Source organism: Capsicum annuum, chromosome 9 (assembly GCF_002878395.1).
Source record: "Capsicum annuum cultivar UCD-10X-F1 chromosome 9, UCD10Xv1.1, whole genome shotgun sequence".
NCBI lineage: Eukaryota > Viridiplantae > Streptophyta > Magnoliopsida > Solanales > Solanaceae > Capsicum > Capsicum annuum.
This window is the reverse complement of record NC_061119.1, coordinates 125,566,928-125,578,492: the sequence shown is the minus strand read 5'-3', so window position 1 is coordinate 125,578,492 and position 11,565 is coordinate 125,566,928. Positions and strand designations below refer to the sequence as shown.

Below are 11,565 nucleotides of genomic sequence, written 5' to 3'. Positions count from 1 at the left end.
CACATTGTTGTGAAGTTAAATCTAATGGAGATCAAGGGTATGAGGTGGTTGAGGGTGAAGATACGCATGTGGTGCATATTGGTAGAAAGAAGTGTACGTGTAGGACATGGGACTTGATGGATATATCATGTCCTCATGCCATCAAAGCTTACATTCACGATAAACAAGAACCAGAAGATCATGTAAATTGGTGGTATTCAAAAGAAGCTTACATGTTGGTGTACATGCATAAGATACAACCTGTTAGAGGTTCTAAATTCTGGAAAGTTGATTCTTCTCATGCAATGGAGCCACCAGAAATACATAAAATGGTCGGTAGACCAAAACATAATAGAAAAAAAAAGAAAAGGCTGAGTCTAGGAAGAGGGAGGAGGTATGGTCAGCTTCAAAAAAAGGACTGAAAATGGCATATGGACATTGTGGTGTAACAGGCCACAATCTAAGAAAATGTCCTTTGGTAGGTAATTTTTCTGTAGTTTTTTAATATTCGCATTACTCAATCAACTATCTAACTAATTTGTCAACTCTTGTAGCTTAACAGATCAATACAATCAGTCCAAGATGTACCACTGTTAGCACCCTAAGATAGCCAAGAATCTAGTATCGTCATGCCTACTCTTGATTGCATTGCACCTTTATGTTCAGTTTCTGATATAGATGGAGAAGAATTTGAAGAGGATGAGCATCCAACTCTACAGCCTAAAAGAATCTCTGAAGCTAAGACTAGGCTTGAAGCTAAAAATGTTCCCCATCGACCGACTAGTACTAGGAAAATTGAATTCAAGGGAGATGAAAATGGTATGAGTATACCTATAAATCTACCATATTCACCAAAAAAGTTGACTTACAAAGGAAACACAGCCATGACTTCAAATCAGTTGAATGTTCAAAAGAAAAAAAAATAGGCAAACTGAAGACAAAGAGGGGTGGCAAGAAATAGGGAAGTAGTTTCTTTTTTTAGTTGAATGTTTTTTGGTTTAAGGGACATGAAAGTAGTAGTTATTTAAGTTTTGAAATCTATGTAATGGTAAAATAAATGTCTTATGATAACTTTCAGATTGCAATATATTTGAGGTTTTGGACCATCTGTGCTTAAGAGCTTTGTATTATCAAATGAATGTCATATGTATGGCTTATAATAGTATTATCTAATTCATGTTCGGTTAATGTGAAACAAGTTTTTTCCATCTGGGATGCCTACACCGTGACAAAGGATGCTCATACTGTTTGCATTTTTACAAAGTGGGATGAATTCAAGAATCTTGATTATAAGAAGTATATGATAACATGTAGAAACTTGCTTTCATATTTGATGGCAGAAACATTATTAATGCAGAGAAGCTTAGAGATATTGGATTTATTGTCTATGTAATTGGTAAACCACTGGATGCTTGGCTCAGGGAAATACCCACTGTTGTTTGAAAGTTCTACTTTTTATTGAATATCAAATATACTAGCAATCAGACAGATAGCTTAGCTGGGAATGTTTTACTATTTTTCATCTATTTTAAGTTCTGTTTTGATAAAGCATTTTCAAAGATTTGTTATAGCTTCTGGTACTTGAATATTTATAAGAAAATGATCAAAAAAATAACCTATATAGTCTTCTTAATGTAAGAGACAAAATACAATTCCTAGTGCAATGTAAAACAAAATACAAAACTTTAAGATCCACGGCTTCCTCTAATGCGAACGTTAATGGCTCTTGAAGTCATTGCCCTCAAATTTTCTTTGGCTAGAGCAACAGAGCTCCTGTACTGATCATCAGCAGAACTTCTTTTCCTGACGGACTCCATGAACTCCTCTCTTTGCAATCGTAATGCCAATGCAGCATCCCCGTCCTAGCTAGGTAACTCTCTCCTTGAGCTAATGTCTCAATTTCTACTTGGTATTCCAGAAGGTCGGGCACTTTGTCTTCTCATGGCACAAATATTCCTTCTTTCTTGACTACTAGGACCACATTTTGGACTATAAAGTAGCAGGACTCTTGTCGTTCTGCTGATAGCGATGTTAGAATGAGTAGTAGGAACAACAGTTGTTGAATTATGTTGCTGTTGTTTTTTGAGCCTTAAAGATCAGCATGCAATGCCTTAAGAAGCCATAACATAAACTCAGCAGGATCAGACTGAGCATCTGTCGAAAAGCATTTTTCACTTGGTTCCATAACAACCTGCAAGAACAAATGTGGATTCACCTGTAGATAAAGAGTCATTAAGATATAAAACCATGAACAAAATATGGGCGATAATGCAAGGTTCAATGAAGTGAACCAAGTTCAACTCTGAACAAAGACCAAAAACATCAATTTAAAGCACATCAATTTTTGGAGGCTCAACAACAGATTTTTCAGCACCAAGAATGATTTTAGGATTTAAAGAAGAGTTACCTTTAGGGTCCCCCAGCTGAATGCTCTGCATTTTCATCAACTTTAACACACTTTGATTCATCGAAATTTAAATTGGTTGAGTACTGTGATGAATCGGCCCTGGCAATCATAAGGGATACATTTCTTGAGAAATTTTGAACCATATCTACGAACCAATTTTAATTTACAGCCGCCAGAGTGCCGCAGCCATGAAATTGGAATTTTGAAATCCTAATTTCAAAATTGGATAAGTTCTGTGAGGAAATCGAAGGGACTTTTGTGAAATTTGTATTCCTGACCTCATTTGAATTCGATTAGCGTTGAAATTGTTGAATTTGGAGCTCCTCCACCATAGATCTTCTGCCACTGGTGAAATTTTTTATCTCAAATTGGCATCGATTGACACCATATTTTTTGGATCTTTTTGCTGGGGTTTGATCGCCTGAAGGAAGAACCCTGTTTAGTGTTATGTTTTCCCCATTTGACGGTGAGTTACGGAGGCACCGCCGCTGCCAAAAATTGCAAACGGCAGCACTGTGTTCAAATGCAAATTCCCAGCGTTTGAGGCAGGATTTTTTGGGGATTTTTGTTGGGTTAGGTTAGCGGAGGCTTGGTACACATTTTGGCACTGGTCCGGCACCATCAAAGTCGCTGAAGCTTCGGCGATGATGTTTGGCAGCTTAGAAACCCTAAAATAGCTATTGGAAGGAGTGAGAAGATAAAACTAATAGTTTCCCCCTTTGGTTGTTATGTTTGGGTCGGGTCATTGTGTTGGAAAAATGGGTGGGTAGTTTAGGTGGAATTAAATTGGGTTTTAAAAATAATTAGATTTTAATTAATTAAACTTCTAACCAATAACAAGCAGTCATCTGTAAAATTAAAGCCTAATCAGATATCTGTTTAGTGGAAGGGTATTTTTGAGCCCTATAGGTGGATAGAATGGCATTTTAGAGCCAAAACATAGATAGAGGATATTTTAGAATCATTTCTAGTAGTTGAAGGGTATTTCTGACCCTTTTCCGAATTAGATTAGTACTTAATTCGTATCGGGTCTTCTTTCACTTTAGTCAATTTAGCAAACTCGGTCATAACTGGGATCAATAAGTAACAATTGTAATGTAGTTGACCAATTAATTTTTTAGTTTGATTTAAATTTAAATAAATTGAGTAAATCCTAATCTTGAGGCTATTTAATTAATAGCCTAAACTAATCCACCACTAGGCCCCTTATTTTTGTCTAAAAATTACATAAATACATAACTTATGTTTCAATATTACAAAAAATTCCAACTCACTAAACATATTACAAAAATCCCACATATACGTATATGTCGGCTATGTTATGCATATTAATAGGGAGAGAGAGTAAAATAATTAAAAAAATGAGAGAGAGTGTAATTACTTTTAGAAGGTTGGTATTTATGTTATTTATATTTTTTTATAGCAAATACCATCCCAAAACCCTATAACAGCAGCCCTACACCAATTCAGCTGCCCCATCCCAAATGTCGACTGACCCAACCTATTCCCAAACAGCCAAATTCCTTTTTCCCTTTCCTCTTCATCACAACGTAAAACAACAACTACTTCAGCACACAACAACAAATGACCCAACAACTATATGATCAGCAACACAGTCAAACAACACCAACGGCAACCTTTAGACCGACGAGCATTACGAAATCCATTGGTTCATCTCCACCTCTCCTCTACTTTCGTCTCTATCAACATCACCTGTTTTCCACCCATCACTTCTTGTTGAAGTAGATCAAATCCCAAGGCTCTGCATTTCCTGGAAAAGATGGGAAAGTTCATGGACCTTCACGTTTTGAGGTTATTTAGCCCTTCAAACCAATAGATGTAAGCCTTTCTACCTTCAAACTATCACTCGTCTTTCAAATCAATCGAAAAGGTGACTCCTTTCTCTTCTTTATCTTTTTTCACCATTGAATTCAACCTGCAATTTGTCTTCTAAAGGACGTTAAAAATACAATTACTTTTTGAATTTTTTCAAGGCTTCTTTGAGAAGCTGGGCAGCCCATATTTTTCCTATAAAAGAGGCTTGTTCACTCCTTTAGGGGATAAGAACAGAGATGGAGAATTTAGGGGAATATTTTAAGTGCTATTATTTTTCTTTGCTTTATTTTATTTAGCTTCCGACTACACTTTCCTTACTCGTGTCGCTTTTCATTGCTCACATTAGAAGTGGTGTGAAAATCGTTCATCAACTCGTTGTTTCGATACCCTGCACCATAAAAAGTGACCTCCTGCGCTCTCCTCTCTGTTCAATATCTTCGTTTTTCATTTTATTGATATTTGTGGTAATGTGATTTTTTTTAATGTTTTACGAATATTCTTGGATTTCATATTTTAAGTATCTAATGTTGGATTAGATTATTAACGAATACAGTGCACGGAGGACAAGTTAATGAGCGTTATGGGATAAATGGAGGACGTCTCATGGCATTTGTCATTTATGATTTCCCAAATCTCCCTCCGATACTTTCTTTTATATTGTTTTTATTGGAAAGTTTTCTTTTATGTCAGAGTAGCCTTGAACCTTTGGCTTTAATTTGGAATTTTTGAGTTGTTTAGTCATAGATTTTCATGCTCTTGTCCTTTGGCTAAAAAATGATCCTAAATGGTATCTGGATAGCATTCTTTATTAATCATAAGTTTAAGCTTCATTGTTCATGTCTTCTGGAAGCATGGTTTGAAGCCTCTAGGGTAAATTTTCATTAAATTTGTTTTCCCCTCCCTTATTTTGTTTTCTGATTTCTTTTTGGCATATGTAATCCCCAAGTAATTAGTTAACCTTTCTTTCCTCATCATTATGAGTAAAGCGTGTTGGCTTGTCTATCTACCTTTTTCTCTTTTCTTCAAATTATTCTCCGTTAAATGTTTAGGATGATGCTTCTTTTCGAGTACAAATAGTTCTTTGAAGTAGTAGAAGGAACTCTTTTTTTTCACTACCCAAAAGATATTTTAAAAAGAAATTTTTAGTCTTGTCTTTTTATTATATCGCATTTAACCAAGCTTGTTTAACTAGTTTAGGAGCCAAGAATGTTGTAGAATTTTTTCCTCCTTGTCCATGTATGAAATAATTCTCATTAGTTTTATGACTTAGCTGTAGATTGGGTACTCTTTGTCACATACATTAAGGGTCACTTTAATTGTTTACTTTATTTTGTTGATCAAACTTTATGTACCAGTTAATTATTATAGATACTAATCCATTCTCCTTGTTTCTTCTATGCATGAACTCTCCCTCATCGACTCCCTCGGACTCTCATTTCCCGTATTTCGTGGGTTGAACCCAACCTCCATTGACTCAAGCCCCATTAAAATCCAAATATGCAGGAAAAAACTGGTATAAAATTATATACAACTAATATGCAGTTGGATGCAGTAGTTGTACACGTATTATATGGTTTATAATAATAAGGGAGTCAAAATAAGTAGGTTTTATGCTGATATACATTGTATACACAGCTATATACAGAAAATGGAAGAAAAGGGTCTTACTGATATACTACTATTATACATGCTGAAAATGGGCCAGTCTAAATCTGGACAGCTTGCAGCAGTGGGCCAAGAAGCCCAATTCCTCTTCCCAACCTTTTATTTGTTTGCAAACAATTATTTGTGTTTGTTTTCATATTAACACTAATATTTAATTAATTAATTTACATTCCCAAGATATTGCCATTTTTATTTTATCTTCGTTTTTCCTTTCGTTACTTATTTATTATTATTATTATTATTATTATTATTATTATTATTATTATAAAGCAAAATTGACTTTATGTTAATCTTTTTGAACACAAACCTTTTCACATTAAAACGACTTTTGTTTGTTCAAGTAATAATTAATCTCATTTAGATTAAAGAGAGTTTTCTCAAGCATGAATAGAAATGGATCTTCATAAATTCAAAAGTTTAAACTTTTCCATAATCGATTAAATGTTCCTTATTTCTTCTTAAATCTATCATTTAAAAATCAAGATTTTATATTAACATCGACCATTAAAATTAGTTTTTTTTTTTAAAAAATATTCTTTCCCTTAAAATAAAAATAATTTATTGTTACTAAAAAGAGGTTTTTGTTTAAAAATTTTTTTTTCAAAGTCAATTCTCTTTAGCTAAAAACAAGCCCTTTTTTCTTAATGAAATAAAATTATTTTCAAAAATCACTCAATTGAATTTTGATATTTTCATAAAAACTGATATTTTCGTAAAGTTAGTCACCCACTTAAGTTAGTCAAAATATTTTGGTCAACTGGTATAAAATAGACGTTTCTAAGTGCCTTAAAACATTTCTTAGAACGCTAATTGGACCCTTACCAATTTTCTCTAATTTTAAAAGTTTATTTCTGTTTTTGAACCTTTAAAATTTTTAATTCCTTAAGTTTTCTTGATTTTTCTATAAAAATTAAGTGGCGACTCTGTAAATTTTTTGAGTTATTTTAAAAATTTTCTAAGTTTTGAAATGATTTAAGAAGTCAAGAACCATTTTCTTACAAATAATTTGTCTTCCCTTTGACAAATCAAAAATGGGATAAAATAGTGGCCAGTGTGAGAAAGAAAGGAACCGATGTTTTCATTATGTCCAGATTGGACATATGGAGTGGGATTGTCCCTCTAGAGTTTCTTCTGGGGCAAACAAGGTTCTTGTTGCCTCTTCATCAGCTCCTGCATCAAAGGGTGCCACTTCTAGCTCCGACACTAGTTGGAACTATCTTTATACTCTCACTACTCGTCAAGAGTCTGAGGCATCTCTGGATATTATCACTGGTATTTTACGACTCTTTTCTCATTATGTGTATTGCTTGCTTGATTCGAGGTTTACTCTTTCTTATATTAACTTATTTGTGGCTGTGAATTTTGGTTTTGGTCTTGAGTGTATCCCTGATCCCTTTTCTATTTCTACCTCGGTGGGTGACTCTATGGTTGCTAGGATAGTTTATAGGGGTTAAGTGGTATCTGTTGGTGGTAGAGAAACTCTAGTATATCTGATAAAGTTAGACATGATTGATTTTGATGTCATATTGGGGATGAATTGGTTAGATTCATGCTATGCCTCCTTAGATTGTCGCACCCATAAGGTCATGTTTCAATTCCCTAATAACCCAGTCATTGAGTGGGAAGGGGGTTCTCTAGTTCCTGCGAGAAGATTCATATCATATCTTAGAGCCTGGAAGTTTATTTCCAAGGGAAGTCTTTATCATTTGGTCTGGGTTAAAGATTCAAATGCGGAGGGTCCTTCATTGATATCTGTTCCCGTGGTTAATGAATTTCTTAAGTTTTTTCCTGATGAACTTCCTGGTATCCCTTTCGACAGGGAGATTGATTTTGGTATTGACCTTGTTCCAAACACATGTCCTATTTTTACCCCTTTATATCGAATGACTCCAGCTGAATTGAGGGAACTCAAGGTGTATTTGAAAGACCTTTTAGACAATGGTTTCATCCACCCTAGTGTATCCCCGTGGGTTCACCTATTTTGTTTATGCATAAAAAGGATGGTTCTCTTCATATGCGCATTGATTATCGGTAGTTGAATAAGGTGACAGTAAAGAATAAGTATCCATTTTTAGAATTGATGATTTGTTTAACCAAATATAGGTGCTAAATTATTTTCTAAGATCGACTTTCGATCTGTATATCATCAGTTAAAGATTAAGGAAGTGGATATTCCTAAAACAACTTTCCATACCCGATATAGGCATTTTGAGTTCTTTTCCTTCTTTATACTCTGGTGATGGACTTGGGTATAAAGAAGGATTAGAAGAGAAGGGGTGGGGAGTGTTAATCCAGAATAAAGTGGAGTGGCTTGGCATCAGTGAATACGCTAGAGATAGTGGAGAAGGTAGCAGAAATAGGGGTGTGAGAGTGTAGAGAGACGTGGATGGTATGTGTGATAGGGCTACTATGTTCATCAAAGAGACTACTAGAGAGGTGTTGGGTGTCTCGAGGGGCCAGGCTGGACAACATCAGAGGGGAAAGGGGACTGGTGGTGGAATTAAAAAGTTAAGAAGAAAGTAAAGACTAAGAAAGGGATATATGCTAAGTTAGTTGAGAGTAAGGATGTAGAGGACAAATGGGTAAATAAAGAGAAGTACAAGTAAGCTAGGAAGGAGGCTAAGTTAGCAGTTACAACTATTAAGAAAACAATATTTGAGAGCTTGTATGTAGGGATAGAGGAGAGAGGTGGAGAAAAGAGGTTGTATAGGCTTGCTAAGGCGAGGGAGAGGGAGGGTTGTCACCTTAATCAAGTGAAATACATTAAGAGGAAGGATGATAGAGTGCTGGTGGAGGACGTTTACATTAAGAGAAGATAGAAGTCATATTTTCATAGTCTCTTGAATGATAAGGGGGCTGAGACATTGTGTTAGGAGAACTGAAACACTCAGATGAGGGTCATGATTTTTGTTATTGTAGACATTTTAAGGTGGATGGAGTTAGAGATGTTATTCTCAGGGTATAAAAGGGTAGGGTGATGGGGCCTGATGAAATTCCAGTGGATTTTTAGAATTTTTCTGGCAGGCTGGGTTAAGGTGGTTGACCAAATTGTTTAACGATATTTCCAAGACTTAGAAAATATCCGAGGCTTGGAGATGGAGTGCTATAATTCCTTTAATAAGAATAAGGGTGATATCCATAATTGCAAAAACTATAGGGGTATTAAGTTGTTGAGTCATACTATAAAAATATGGGGGAGAGTGGTCAAGCAGAGATTAAGAAGGATATTATCTATTTCAGAGAATCAGTTTGGATTTATGCATGGTCTAACGACGGAGGTAATTCACCTGGTGCGGAGACTAATGGATCAATATAGAAAAAGAAAGAAGGACTTACATATGGCGTTCATCGACTTGGAAAAAGCAAGACAAAGTCCTTAAGTAGGTTCTTTGGAGATACTTAGAGGTGATTGGGATCTCGATGGCATACATCAAATCGATTAAGGACATGTATGCTGGAGAAAGACTCAGGTGAGGATGGCGAGAGGAGATTCAGAGCATTTCCCTGTCTTGATAGGGTTGCATCAGGGATTGACTCTTAGCCTATTTTTGTTTGCATTGGTGATGGATGTGTTGATATGACGTATTCAAAGAGAAATGCCTTAGTTTATGCTTTCTGTAAATAATATAGTTTTGATTGATGAGACGCGTGGGGTGTGAATGATAAATTAGAGATTTAGAGACAAACCCTTAAGTCTAAAGGGTTTAAGTTGAGTAGGAGCAAGACAGAGTATATGGAATGCAAGTTTAATGACTTAAGGCAGGATAACGAGGTGGTTGTAAGTTAGATTCCCAGGTTGCTTGTAAGAGGGATAGTTTAAGTATCTCGAGTCCATGATTCATGGTAATAGAGAGATTGATGAGGATGTCTCCCACCATATTGGGTCTAGATGGATACAGTGGAGGCTCTCCTCGAGAATATTGGATGATAGGAAGGTGCTGCCAAAGCATAAAGGCAAATTCTATAAAGCGGCAGTCCATCTGGCCAAGCTGTGTGGAGCAGAGTGTTGGCCAGTCAAGAACTACCACATTCAAAAATTTAAAGTGGCAGAAATGGATGTTGTGTTGGATGTATGGGCTTACTAGGGGTGATAGGTTTAGGAATGAGACTATTAGGAAGAAGATGGGAGTGGCTTCAATGAAGAACAAGATGCAGAAAGTTTGGATGAGATGGTTCAGACATATGACGAGGAGGGCTTGGATGCCTTAGTTTGTAGGCATGAGAAGCTAACTTTGGATGGTTTCTGGCGGGGTAGGGGTAGGCTGAAAAAATACTTGAGAGAGGTAATTAGGTGTGACATGGAACAGTTTTAAATTACTAAGGACATGACCCTAGATAGGAAGTTATAAAGGACGTGAATTAGGTTAAAAGGCTAGTATGTATGGTGGGTCGTAGTCAGTAGTTAAGAGTACTTTGGGTAGCTGGGTCGGTAGTGTCTTAGGGCTAGATCCATAGGTTGGAGCTGCTAGTAGGAGGGTATAGGGGTTGGGGGTACCTTTGGTTCGTTAGCGTAGGGATATTACTTTGTGGGTGTCTTATTTCTATTATTCCATCTTGTTTCATGCTTTATTATGAATTTATTTACTATTCTTTGTCTTGAGTCGGGGATCTATTGGAAATGTCCTTTCTACTTCTTCAGAGGTGGTGGAATGGGTTGTGTATATTTTACCATCCCTAGACCCCACTATGTGGGAATACACTAGGTTTTTTTTTTTGTTATTGTTGTTGTAGTCATGACTTTTGGCTTGACTAATGCCCCAATGATATTCATGGACTTGATGAATAGGGTCTTCTATCATTTTTGGGATTTATTCATGGTTGTCTTCATTGATGATATTTTAGTGTACTTAAAGAGTGAGGTTGATCATGCCAATCACCTCCACATTGTGTTGCTGACCTTGAAAGATCAACAGTTGTATGCCAAATTCTTAAATGTGAATTCTGGTTGAACGTCGTTATATTTTTGGTTTTGTAGAGGCTTTGTCGGATTACTATAGACTTAGGTGGTTTGTTTGATTGTTTTGTAATGGACGATTATCCATGCACTGGTGGTTGGTCTAAACATATCATGAATTATCATAATTTCTATTATACGCTATCTTGTTATATTTTTGGAATTCATCCGATATTTGGGGATATAGTGTTGGTTCGGTTAGGAAAAGGGGGTGATCTCTGGTCCACGTAAGACTGGAGATACCCATCATGGCTAGGCTAGGCCCTGGTTCGGGTCGTGACACGTCCAAGCCATTTTTCATATGTCCACTTATTTTCACCGTTAGAGCATTCCCATAGCTGCCCTAATTAATTTTTGACTTTCTAGGACTAATAGTTTGGTTATCAAGCAATTCGTTTGATTCTTAGAGCCAATTCCCTATTTAGAAGTCTTCGTTGGTCCCAATAGCCATCAGGCAAAAAATTCAGTAGTATAATCTCATATGTAAATTCTGATAGAGCCAGCAGCTCTGAAATATCAATTTTAGGACAGGTAGAACTTTGGTTTTGCTCCCGATGCACCCGAGCTCATTTCGACCTATTGGTCGAAAAGTTAGATAATTAGAAATATGGACGTAGGTCCCATATTTGGTTGAAATAACCTCAGATGAAAAATCTAACTTAGCCATTGTCTAGAACGTCAAATTTAGTAGGGTTACATAGTTTATACGCATATATCAAATTCT

The 11,565-nt window shown here is 36.0% G+C and overlaps 1 long non-coding RNA gene across 1 annotated transcript in view; it reads left to right on the top strand.

Annotated features, from left to right (window-relative positions):
• Positions 1-3,848: 3,848 nt before the first annotated feature.
• The window catches only part of LOC124887371, a 47,869-nt gene continuing 40,152 nt past the window's right edge, over positions 3,849-11,565 (top strand). Inside the window, exon 1 of the long non-coding RNA XR_007044978.1 lies at positions 3,849-4,277. This is a non-coding gene — a long non-coding RNA (uncharacterized LOC124887371). The remainder of the gene's footprint in view (positions 4,278-11,565) is intronic.